The 14,205-nt window shown below is 36.8% G+C and overlaps 1 non-coding gene across 1 annotated transcript; it reads right to left on the bottom strand.

Moving 5' to 3' along the window:
• Positions 1-1,671: 1,671 nt before the first annotated feature.
• TRNAW-CCA (transfer RNA tryptophan (anticodon CCA)) lies at positions 1,672-1,743 on the bottom strand. Its single transcript has one exon. It is a non-coding gene; the product is annotated as a tRNA-Trp (tRNA).
• Between the last annotated feature and the right edge of the window lie 12,462 nt (positions 1,744-14,205).

The following is a 14,205-nucleotide window of genomic DNA, read 5'->3' as shown; positions in this document are numbered from 1 at the left end:
GCTTACGACATTTTCAAGATAAAGCGCATATATACATGTTCCGAACATCAACATTCGGACCGTCGGTCTACCGAGCCATATCACCCGCTCGGTGGAAGATCTTCCCTTTGTCGTATATTCCTACAACTATTCAATTTATCTCCAATTCAGTATATTATTATGACAATGGTCAGAATAAGGAGGTAGTCGAAGACGGGACGAAATGGCACAATATCGTGAAACGAGAGGCCACGACCCTCAGAAATGAGAAGCGGGACTTGAGGAGGAGTTTGATAGAACTCGAGTACACAAATTTTCAGCGGTTTTTCTTTAGAGTAATTAATATCAATAAAATTGAGATTAAAACAGTTCCGGAGGTTAAAATTTTCTTATATGATGCATTATTATACATAGTTGATTGAAAAATACACACAAAAACTAAAAAAACTAGCTAGGTTTTTGGGGTGAATCGAGTCACGTATGGCGACGATAGAGTTTTTCGATAGGGGCACTGTTTAGTTGTTAGGTAGGTACTTACCTTTCGGTAATTAGCTTTTCAATATCTTTAATCAGTTACAAAACTCTGATCATTAAATTAAATTATTTAATGTTCATAAACACAAAATAAAAGTCCTTTTCAATTCAACAGATTTAAACTTCACAAAGGCATTGTAACAACCCAGATTTTGTCCCTATTCTACCCCTAGTCCCTATTTCCCCCAATCTAAGGTAGCTAGTAAAGATTTTCAAACAAATTAAATGGTACGGAAAATCTACACTCAAAACGCTTCTATCTCTATACTTGAGCCAAAGGTAAATTAGTAGCTTTTTTTATCATATTCCCTTTTGTTGCTTTTGTACGAAGCTAGCGCCGGCTCGAAACAGGCCGAAGGGTATTCTAAGGCGTACCCTCTAAAGGGCGTCGGTTACATTATAATATTTATTTTCGTTTTATTCATCTCCTGACACGTAAATAAATGATGTTCGGCATATTTTTGCGATTTCGCGCTTTCACGGTGGCGGCCATTGTTACTGTATGATAATAAATTTAACTTTAAGGTTACTGTGGAAAATTATGAGGAATGAAAAAGGTTTGCGTTAAAATTCGGACCCTGAGTTATCTGTTTTGAGTTAAACATTTGACGGCATATCGACAACTGTTATATTTTATATCACTAAATTGGATGTCAAAATACATTCTGAAACGATTTAATCTCGACAATTAATTATTAATAATTAATTTTATGCAGAAAACACGTGGCTTTTAACAAATAAATAAATTTAAGTAATACCTTTTTTGTGTCAAAATTAATCCTCAAAATCTTATAAACTTCGATCAAGTCAACTAAGAAACAGGCTCTTTTAAACCGAAAGTGGATGATAAGAGATAAAAATCGGCTCAGAGGTACAAATCGAGAGATTCTACATAGACTAGTGTGGGCTGATGATAGTGAAATAATTCTTCAATGCAATCCGCCGATTTTGAAGAGGCTAAAAAGCTTCTAGTGACATAAAATGTACTTTGAATTCTTGATATATAATAAATTTGCATTGCGGAAACAGCGAATAATGCTATGAAAACTAATTATGTAAAAATAAGGTAATTATTGAAAATGAATAGAAAAGTGCATATTAATACATCGGGTAATAGAATTAAGCCTCGAAAATAATTTTCAAATTTAGCAAAAAATTTGACCCCGACGTGATTTGAACACGCAACCTTCTGATCTGGAGTCAGACGCGCTACCGTTGCGCCACGGAGTCTCTTCTGTAAACGTGCATAAATTAGCAATCTATCTTTAATTTCACTTACTTCAACCACAATTGAATATGCAATTTCGAAAAGAGCACATCACTGAAAATGTAAAATGTTCAGGAAATGAAAAAATCTGATTATTTTCTAAAGCAGTGTAAAATTGAAAATATTAACTTTTGAGATATATTTTGGTATTAATTAGCAATTGAAAACTACTGGAATTATTATAAAATGGGTGTAGGTAAGCCTCAAAACTACATGTATATGAAAAAATGTATTTGACAAAATATGCGACATGTGCCCTTTTCGAAATTGCATATTCAATTGAAATTGTTATCAAAAAAGTGTTGACTTAAAATGATAAGCAGCAATTTTACTGCACATCTAACATTGTTGAAGCGGCTGAGACATCCAATAACCACTTTTCATAGGGCGGGCGAAAATTTGCGTATTTTTGATGCCAAAAATAATTCTGTCAACTCTTCATTAATAATTCCTTTCGTTCTTGTTGTATATCGGTTATAAAATGGCCTATCCGTTCCTCCCTTATCTTCCCGTGGGAGAACTCTAATGCCAACTAACTGCAATGTAGCTATAGCCTGCTAGAATAGACCACGTGCGACAGTTCAGCATTACCTCCTACGACGGTTAGCCAAGGCCATTTCCATGAATGAGTCTTTCATAATAGACACTAATTCCGTTAATGGTCCAAAATGGGGTAACCTATGAATGAGTAGATATATCGAGAACAATACTTTCTCGAGTACGTCTGCTTAGAGTTGTAGGAGCTGGCGCCAGAGTTTATTGCGCTATTTTGTTCTACAGTGGGTCAGTAATGTACCTAATTCTGAGCCGAAGCATTGTGTTAAAACATCCGCTACTTTTTGACGGTCATTTTTTCACTTTCACATCGTTTTTTTTGTTGTTTTTTTTCCCTTCCTATTCTTTATATCCCTACCTCGTAGCCTCGATGAGTTATTCCAAATTCACCCAGCTAGCAGATGAGCTCACGGGGCTCTAACCGGGAGTATTGCTAGCACTGGCCCTAGCAAGAGCAATGCTTCGCAGAATCTACCACCGTATCGGAAACGCGACCCACTGAGAAGATCCGGCGAGAAACTCAGTGGGCTGTGTCTATGGATTAATTTACTAGCTGAGCCCTTCATCGCAAGTGACGGGTTCGGCGAGGACGGTGACCGGTGCTTGAGGTACCTAAAAGCACCGTTAATGGATCGGGAGAATCCGTAATGAGGTGTTTAGGGCGACATCGACTTTTACCATTCGGTCCACCGGATCGAGTATGATGACGGTTTTTTTAAGTGCAGTCCTTCATAATATGTAAGCCACCAAAGTCAAAAGTACGACCTTCAACAAATACCTTTCGGTTATTTTGAGTATAATGTACGTCAGCCTGATCGACACATTCGCGATCTTCTCAAGCGTTGCTCAAAGGGAATCTGTGGACGATGAGCCCGACACCGCCTTGTGAGAGAAGGCAGAAACGCAGAGTGGGTAGGTCTTCTACGAGCTGAATCAACAGTCTGCTGAAGATCGCGAAAAGCAGATATGGGCAGCGCTGTACCGACCACTATGTGCACAAGTAAACGTCCGTGGGCTGATGATGATGATTATGATTCAATGGGTTTTTAAGCCACACATTAAATTAAATGCTTATGACATTTTATGCTTCGATTTTGACTTTTAAATTCGATATTTGATTTAAGCATATAGGTAATAAATACAAAAATAACAACTCAATTCCAAAGTGGCCCTGACATAGTACTAGAACCCTAGTTGAATTTGGGGAAGATCCGACTAATGAAGGCACTCTCAATATTAGTTTTAATGGCTTTATCAGACTAGTCAATCGATATTCGCCATATTATAAATGTTTATCAGAAATGTTTTTACCTAAAGACCTCTCACTTCTCGAAAGTCCGGCCAAACATTATAAGCCTTAAATATATCAAATTCTTTAGCTTCCGTACTTATCGCAGATTTAGAAAAATGTGGACTAAAGCCATTTTTTTAAACTTAAATTACGAGGATCGAGCAGACAAACATGTCATATTTCACATAAAAAAAATTTAACGGACTGCTATCCAAGATACTTAAACCGCCAAATAAAGTCGGGAGTGAAAGCTTTATCATCAGAATCGGTGTGTCAAAATGTTGTGCAAATGAAATAGCGGTCTCGGTAAAGAGTTTCGTGAAAAATTCGTCCGGACCCAGCGATGGTCGATAACTTGCGATCGAGAAGTGAAATCAACCGCATATTACAGTTGATTTACATTCAAATGTTTGATATTACGATTCGCATGGACGTAAGATAATTATTGAAGCGAGTCGTTTGTAAGACGAATACGCGTTGAGGTTAAAGAAAATCCACTTATCTTATAATAGTTCATTGTGCAATTTTCTCTAAATCTTTTTTGGTCATCGAGGCCGCTGTTTCGGATATTTTAACCATTATTAATAATACACGGTTGCGGGATATGTGTGATATTGCCTCGGATAAAAGTTAACTGATTTCGAAATAACTTATTTTCGATTATGATAAAGAGATCCCTTATATTTTCGATACTTTCCGCATATAAAATAATCTTCCGCGTATAAAATCTTTTGCAAGTCATAGTTGCATACGTTTGTATGAGAAATTATTCTCCATGAACTTCAACAAGGACATAAACTAGAGGATTTATGTAATTTAATAGAAAGTTATTATTTACTACTTTATGTGAAATTATATATCGTTTTTTTTTAAATATTAGTGTATCCAACAATAGCTCTTAGATTCATCATCATCATCATCATCATCAGCCTTTATCTGCCCACTGCTGGACATAGGCCTTCCCCAATGCCTTCCACATAATGCGGTCCTTCGCCTTCCGCATCCAACTTAGACTCATCGTATATAATTTAAGCGTTAATACCTCATGTAATACTCTTACGTCTTACTTCCATGTTAATCGTAGCTGTCATCAGCAGAGCGAGCCACTTGTAATGCTATATTTTAATTTCTCAAGTGGCAACGGTAAAGCAAACAAACTGCCACAGTGGCCCGCGACGAGTATTAATGATAATATTTTAATTGGCATTCAGACTCAAGTGTTTTAAAATAAATAAAAAAGCTTAATATATTTACTTTGTTCTGTTTATATTACTACAGTGCGTGTGAAGTGAAGGGAATAAATACTTACCGGCTATAATTAAATAAAATTAAGTATTAGTGTTGATGGTAACAGTATTGATATTCATTTTTCAGCGGCGGCTAAATCTTGGCACATCAGAAGCATTCGTTGGATGTGTTATTGATAAATAAAAATTTATCGTGTTTAAGTATGGTCTGTAAATATCAAGGTGCCTATCCGTATGTATGGATTTACAATACACGTTATCTGTGCTTCTTAATGAATGAAGATGGGTAGACGACCAAATACTCGACCACACTTTTTATTGCTTAGTTGGGTGGAGCCCATCGACATCAACAGCCTCCCCTACTAACCCAAGACGCCTTACCACCAGTGTGCTGCTCAGCTTTTTCAGCCCTTTGAGACAAAAGCATCCATTTTCGTTGAATTACTGCGTGTTCTGTGAGCACCCGAAATTATGATACATGAAAATCGTAGTAAGGACCAGTTAAGCAATAGAATCTGTAACGCCTATCCTATTCTATAAGCCAGAAAGGCCAGTTGCTACACGACGGAAATCAGCAGGACGCGTATCATTCAATCATTTTTTTAAATAATCAAATATGCCGATAGTTTACCCTGAACATAGTTATGTGTACTATGTATATAAAACCTTGATGTTTTTTTTTGTTCGGAACCAGTGGAACTGCCGGAGAATCGAAACATCGAACTCGTGATCTTCAAACGTCAGTAGCCGACTCTGGATCTTCTCAGCGTGTCGTGATTCCGTTCCGGTAGTAGATGCATTCGCGAAGCAGATGCCCTTTAGTTGTTAGGTCTCCTCCGAAGGCGCTAGATCGGCTGTTAGCAAACCCTCACCTTCTTGGCTGAGCCTTTGCTCGCCCACTTGTACTGGTGAATCTGAAAAGAACTCCGGCCCACCAGTAATCCTTCATTCATAAACAAAAAAAAAACCAGTAGCTTGATAATACAAGATACCCTTTCCCTAATTGTAGCATTAAAAGTTTCAAGTACCAAATTCAGACCATTCACTAATATTATACGACAATAAAATATATATTTAACTTAATCCATTGACACATAGTTACAAGCCGCGATAGCTGAGTAAAAAACCTTCGCACTTATTCTAACACACTTCGAATAATATAGTTAGTTATTAAAGACCAACTATTAAATATATTTAAAGAGATTAATACTGAGATAAACGTCGCGTTTCGTTAATGTAAAATAAAACACAAAACACATTCGCACGCACACTTACTTTTTATAAATGATATTGTTAATTGAAAAGATTTATCAATGTATGGGAGAAACATTAATTAAGAGATGCTTTTTACATAGATAATTAAAAAGGTGTATAAAGAAGTCTGTATTAGTATTTTGTGTATATTTATCTTGTATTTATAATATATAGTATTTCATAGTATTAGTTTATACCTATATTATATATTACATAGTATTTGAGACAAAAGAATAAAGTGAGTGCGTTTTGTGTTTTTATCAGCGAATGTCAACCTATGTATTTCTTGTATTTGATCAGAGTTATATCTTATCACATGCCCTACGTATTTCAAACGTCTTATATAAACACAGAATACAGCTACAGCTTGAAGCGACTAGTTTCAGGATCCTTGAAAGAAGTCAAATTAGTCTTGGATCATCATAGGACATAATCAAAAGGGAAAATATTGTTCATTACGTTGACTTTGATACGTATGTACCATAAAAAATACTTTAGAACTTAATCGCGATTTGCTACCTTAAGGCCGATAAACGAAATTTTATCGCCATTACCTGATATAATTATTATTACAGTAACGACTGAAGGCCTATAATGGAAATTTTTAAGTCGTCGTGGCATTCGGATTAAGCAATGCAACGGTGTTCGAATCCTGCAGGCGGGTACCAATTTTTCTAATGAAATACGTACTCAACAAATGTTCACGATTGATTTCCACGGTGAAGGAATAACAACGTGTAATAAAAATCAAACCCGCAAAATTATAATTTGCGTAATCACTGGTGGTAGAACCTTTTGTGAGTCCGCACGGGGGTAAGTACCACCGCTCTGCCTATTTCTGCCATGAACCAGTTATGCGTTTCGGTTTGAAGGGTGGGGCAGCTGTTTTAACTGTACTGAGACCTTAGAACTTATATCTCAAGGTGGGTGGCGCATTTACGTTGTAGATGTCTATGGGCTCCAGTAACCACTTAACACCAGGTGGGTTGAGAGCTCGTCTACCCATATAAGCAATAAAAAAAAATTAAAAACATTAAATCGCCATTACATACCTGACATAATTATTATTACAGCAACGACAAATGAAAAAACAAAAATGTATTTGTCAATTCTCGCAACAATGCACAAGTTTATGTGACACAAAAACTAGTCAATCGACCCTCCAGTTGATTGACGAACACTGTGCCTGTATCAGTTCCTAACCCGTCCGGTGCTGTCAATCCGATCTCGTTGACAATGTGAAAAAGACCCAACACCTTGACGGTTAAGCCGGTGGTGCAATGTACAAGTGAATTGCCTCTAAAAGTTTTTTCTCAGCGCTGTATTTGCTTCGCGAAGCTTACAAGCGACAACGTGGAATTTGCCGCCCGCTTTGTCAGGACACTTTGACACATGACCAGAAGTTTTCATTTTTTTAACAAATGAATGGCTTGTCATACGAATTATATGAATTTTAAATATGGTGTAAAAGCTATAATAATTAATGTAAATTATCTAAAAATCAAATATTTACGTTAAAACGCAACCGCAAATATATTTCTACAGGGTCTCGGTTGTGATAAAAACTCACTTTACAGCCTTTTTTATTTTATTTTAATCGTATTAAATAATCAGTCTCATTAATTCTAAAGCTGTTTCATCTTTTTCGTGAGCAATTAAAGGGAAACTCAATAAAATCATTAGTAAATTTGCCTTATGAAGACAAACACATTTAAAAAATTAGGAAAACTAAATGTCGCTACTCACCTTGTAAGATGAGTTCTAAGGCTCAGCTTTACAGAAACGCTTGACTGCTTCACGGCAGAAATAGGCATAGTTGTGGTACTTACCCTACCATCAGTAATTACGCAAAATATAGTTTTGACTGGTTTAATTTTTATTACACGACGTTGTTCATTCATTAAAAAATTTTGCTAACTGCCTACGGAATTTGAATACGGGCACAGTCGCATCATTCAATTCGGATGCACCGGACGTCTTATCTTTTAAGCCACGATGACTTCGAAGTTCATCGGCACCTCGTCTTTTCCTTACTTTCGCTTTGTAATTCACTACTAGCCGCACCCGCGGCTTGGTCCACATCAAAATTAAATTTTATTTTAAACATTTAGACGATTCTGGAAACTGACTATGTAAAATAAATTTTGGTGAACATACCTCTTCTTCTTCTTTTTATCCACCTTATCCCACTAGGTGGGGCCTCCACCTTATCCCACAGCTAATTTTTCTCTTATATCAGCCGTCATCTCAACACTCACTCCTCTCTCTCTCTCTCATATCGTCATTCACACACTCCATCCATATCTTCTTCTGTCGACCTCTTCCACGTTCTTCACCGATCGTTTAGGTGAACATACATATACGCATATAGTGTCCTTTGTATATATACTTATATATATGGCACAGTAACAATATTTCGCAAATCTTTTGAAGTCAATATAGTTGATTCTGCGAAGTACTGCTCTTGATAGTGCCAGTGTTAACAAATTCTCTCAACCTGAGCCCTTGAGTTCACCTAGCCATCAACAAGAATCTGTCCGCCTCTTAGACTCCCAGTTAATAGGTAGGGGGAAAAAACGAAAAAAAAACACCTGTAAATTAATAATAACAATGAAACTCTTTTAACGCTTGGACCACACGATCTTCTCTACGGGTGTCCTTAAGAAATGTGTCGAATGTGCAGACTGTGGGGTGTTAAATAATACATTAAATTACGTAACGTTAAGAAACATGTTCACAAAACTAAAATGTTATGATAATTAGGTGAACTACTGTTTTTTTTTTATTAAACTTACAACGGTACACAAAGCTTAAACTTCAAGAAGTTTACAAAACGACTATAAATACGCATATAACGCGTTCTGCTGAGTTACAATGTAATATAAATTATTTATTATGTTAAAATCAATAGATAAACCAATTTTTTAAATTGGCATTTGACATCTAACGTATACTCTTTTACGAATTTATAAAACGAAGCCATAAAAATAAAAAAACTGTGAACTATAACTCAATTTGAAAATGACTCAACCGGTTGCTTCGAATGAAGAGATTAATATTATTAACAAAACGGCTGCGACCAGTCAGGCGTCATTCCCGATTATCAACGGGCATCAGCCGTGGTTCGCTTTTAATTAAATAATCAAAAATGCTGTACTGCATTCGGTGGGTGAATGTCGCGCGTTCAAAGCTATGTTACAGAATTTCGAATACAGAACTTTTATTGGAAATTTCTAGAAAAAGATACACATGCGTAATTTTTGACGTTTACAAATAAGTATCATCTATATATTAATACGTGAAGCAAAAACTTTGTACCCCTTTTTGCGAAAATTGCGCGGACGGACGAATATGAATTTTCTCACACTTATAGAGAATATAGAGAAGAAGTGCACAATGCTAATATTTTTTTAAAATAATGCATAAAAAATACATTAAATCAATAAAGAAAACATTACACACACTACATACTATGTGTTTGACGCACACACGCATGCATAATATTTATTGTCAAACTTTTGTTTTTGATGTCTGTTGTCAAATTGAGAATAGATTAAATGTTGTTTTTGTTAATTGTCTTTGTTAATATATTTTATAGTGTAGTCTTGACGAAATTTGTGATTATAGAAGTATAAAATACAGTCATAATAGTGTACAAACTTGCAATTCCAATTAATTATAGTCGAATTTCAACTACTGCGGGACCACTAGTCATTATTAATATAACAAATTTATCTCGAAGACTCGGTGGCGCATTAGTTCGCGGTCCTGGCTGTTGGGTTAAAGTCCATGGGTTCGATTCCCACATTGGGCAAACGTTTGTGTGATGAACATGTTTGAGAGACAGAGAGAAAGTATGCTTTAATGTACACAAAAAAAAAGTAAAACATTAAATACAAAAAATAACAATTGGCGATCTTATCGCTAAGGGCGATCTCTTCTAGAAAACCATCAGGCGGCTTGTTTGCTCTGTGTCTGTTAATGTCTAAATATGTAAGTATATATTGTAGGAAGCATGTAGGCAGAGGCGAGATGACCGTATGTCAACTGTCCAAAAAAGAAAACCAAAACAATTGAACTCCGAGCGCTTATTCTACTCATATCAGAACCAGCGACGGACTAACGTAAAGCCGCCGTCTCCAGAAACATGTCTTGTCGGATCCTCCAATCCACTCTCGATGCTTTTAGCCTCTTCAAGCACCGATCACCATCCTCGTCAAACTAATCCATATACTTAACCCAGTGAGTTTCTCTCCGATCCGGTGGTAGATTCTGTGAAGAACTGCTCATGTTAGTAAATTCTCACAGCTTGAGCCCGTAAGCTCACCTACCCGTCCGATCGTAACTGGAATATCCCATTAGGCTACCAACTAAGAAGTAAGGAAAATAGCACCGATCGACTTACGTAGAAATGAGAATATTGCTTTTCGAGATGTTTAAAGAAATCTAACAACATTGAAATCTATATCATAAGTATGTATTTTATTGTCAAATTGAGACATAAATAAACGAAATATCTTTAGCTACACTGAGTCAAGTTCAAACTCAAACGACCGGCTGAGTGGCTGCATCTTCTTTTGTCCGTCGATAATTACACGCATCATGGAATACATAAAAAGGGGGAATTAACTGTAAACATCTTCGCAAACAAATACTTGTGTAAAAATTGCTCCTAACACCATTGTGTAAGGATTAAGCGCGTTAATACTTATTCACGATACAGGTAAGTGAGCTCTCGAAGCGAGGTCTTAAACATATAATTGGCAAGATTCGTTTTGGGAAGCGGCGAAACGTAATCTTTTGTAATACATACGTACCGAAAACGTATATTGATCTTTTTAAAAGATTAAAGACGTGTTATACAAACGCCATGTAAGTAAAACTATTTTGCCTAAATAAATAAAAAAAAAGTGAACAAGTATGCAGTTGATATTTTTTTTTAAAAACATATTATTAATGATGCAACAGCATTTTACTTAAGTGAAGTTAATGAATTTAATTAATCTGATGAAATATTTGCGTAAGTAAGTATTGTTAAATGATAATCAATCTTATGATCAACTTCAACAAATGCAATTCTTATTGAATCCGATTCCAAAACGACATTAATATTAGTGGATCATCAATAGTAGATTATAAATCAAAATAATAGCTTTCGATGTGGTCTTAGTATGTAAATTTTCAATTTTGTCTTTTCAAGAATAGAAACATGATAGAAATTTATTATCATAAAAACATATTAAAAAGAAAGTTTTGTAAATAAAAAAAGTACTGGTAAAAGTGAAACTTTTATAACGCCTTACACAATTACTGTAAGCTAATTTCGTATTTACTAAGAACTGGACCCAACCACTGCCACAGAGAAGACAAACAAATTACAAACGTTATACCTATCTCACTTTTACCGGCTTAATAATCACAAATTGTCCACGGATAATTGATTACATTATGTTCAAGGGAACTCGCTTTTTACCGAAGAACTGCTCTAAAGGATTAAAATGCTCTAAGTATTCATCTTTCGTATTACTAACAAAAACTCATGTTATTAGGAAGCTGGAAACCTCACACATCGTTTGGTAGAAAATGTCTTTGCAGCATTGGTCACTTTGTAAATCAACGAATCGGAAAATTGCGGACATTAACTCGTTTCATTACTTCCGTAACAATAGGCACGAAGTGGCATTTTGTATTCGAGCCTTTAAAATTTTCAACCCTATTGTGTTTAAATATTCCACTTCTAACAATTACTTATTACCATCCATGTTGTTTGATCGACTTGTATAGCGTCTCCTTCTAACAACTTGTTCTATGTGAGAGATAGTTTTTTTTTTCGTACCTATACTGATAGACTTGAGAGAATTTGCCAAATAGCCCTAGCATGAGCAGTGGTTCGCAGAATCTACCACCGGATACGAAACGCGACCCACTGAGAAGATCCAGCGAGAAACTGAGTGGGCTGTGTCTATGGGTCAATTTACTCGTCGGGCCCTTCGTCGCAAGCGACGGGTTCGATCCTCCCGATCCTCTAACGGTGCTTTTAGGTACCTCAAGCACCAGTCATCGTTCTCGTCGAACACGTCGCTTGCGACGAAGGGCTCGGCGGGTAAATTAACCCACAGACACAGCCCACTGAGTTTCTCGCCGGATCTTCTCAGTGGCTCGCGCTTCCGATCCGGTGGTAGATTCTGGAAAGCACGGCTCTTGCTAGGGTTCGTGTTAGCAACGTCGTCAGGTTTGAGCCTCGTAAGCCCACTTACTAGTTAAGGTTACGCTGATGTGGTCTCTCTAGACCACCAGCTTAAGTAGGAAAAAAAAAGAATATGCTGTCTATATAACTTAGAAGCGACTTAAAAGCGTTATTTCGGTCATCCGTATATGGTTTTTGTGAAGTAAAAAAAATCAAAAAAATCTTATACATAAATATCAAACGTTTCATCATCACACGTAATGACAACATTAGAGAAAAGCCAATAAAACAGATGTATGCTAATTTAACGCGTACCTACGAAAAAAACGACTTTTAATAATAGGTATCTAATGGAAGACAAATTGTCAGTTCTTTATTTTTTTTCCTCCGAAATTATGTCTTATCAGTGATCGTCGGTGATAAAGTTCTCATTTTTTTAAAAGGTAGTTGAAATCAATAAGTGATCATCGACATCACGAGACACCGGTGCTACCTGATGCGTGTGATGCGATATGCATAATTTCATGTTATTTTACATAATGAATTAAACTGACTTCTCCTTGACTGAGTTGTTTTAAAAAAAACGTATCCAAATCATGTTCGGGTTCCGCAGACGATCAACTAAGGACTTGTCTTCTCAGGTGCTCCGTATTTATCCACAAAGTTTTTTGTTACATATTTAATTTCACCACTGAACCCCGGAATTTTTTTCTTTCTTACAGACTCTACCCTGACCATTGCCAGCACAATTAAAAATAAACTAGCCAATTCAGTCAAGGCAATTGATTTTCATAAATATAGATGTCTACTCAAATCTTGTTGCACTCCCAAATTATATACAGGGTGTAAAGAATTCGTCGCAGTCTTTTTCTTATTTACTTTTATAAATGAATTTTAAATTAAGTTGATGACATATTCTTTTAATTATTTAGATTATTTTTACTACAATGCTGAATAAATATTTGTGTAGGTACCTTTTTATTGCTTTATTTTATAAGGTTATTGACGGATAAACCACCTGTTTTTTACTTTTTACGGGAAGTCATAGACACGAACAACGTATCTACCGCCACCCACTTTGAGACATGAGTCCTAAAAGCCTCAGTTCTATAGTACAACGTAATGACCTGAATCGACACACAAGATGCCTTACCACTAATAATTACGCTAATTAGAACTATTGCGGGTTTGATTTCTATCGCAATAGGTAGTGGAAATAATTCGTCAATATGTCCTACTAAGTGCTGATTTTACTGACACAGTCGTGTCGATACGAACTTACAAAGCGTCTTATCCTTTAGGCAACTGTGACTTTGATACACGCAGGAAACGAAGGAAGGCATATTATTATACATTTTTATACTGACATTGTAGGCAGTTAAGGATACGGCTTACCTTATTGTGAGTGGTTACCGTGGCCCATGGAAGTCAGCCATGCCAGTACAGTCAAACGGCACCCTTTTTTTTTTGTTTAACGCTGGGGAATCCATTTATGGATACCCGGTCGAGGGGGGTAACGGACCGGGTTATGTCGGACTCTGGCGCCTCCTGAGAGGAAGAAGGGGAGAAGAGAAGGGCCGAGGTCCTTCACCTCCCCCAATTTCTCACAGGAGTCTACACCTTGAAAAAGGCGCGCGATGCACTTGCCCCGCAGAACGACTACCGACTAAACCCCATCGAGCTCCACCACACCGACTACACGAAACTTACGGTACCGCGATGCGTGCCGAAAGTCTCGCCTTAGGCGGTACCCGTACTGATGTTAAGACGGGATTTCATCCCCGGGAAAATCCCGTAGAACCTCGTCTCGGGAGACACACCGTGAGCGGCGCACAGGAGCCACCTTGCAAAGTCAAACGGCACTCTCCGGTGAGTACTCCTCGCTTGAAGA

This window comes from Bombyx mandarina, chromosome 04 (assembly GCF_030267445.1).
Source record: "Bombyx mandarina strain Sakado chromosome 04, ASM3026744v2".
NCBI lineage: Eukaryota > Metazoa > Arthropoda > Insecta > Lepidoptera > Bombycidae > Bombyx > Bombyx mandarina.
This window is presented reverse-complemented; position numbering and strand designations above follow the sequence as displayed.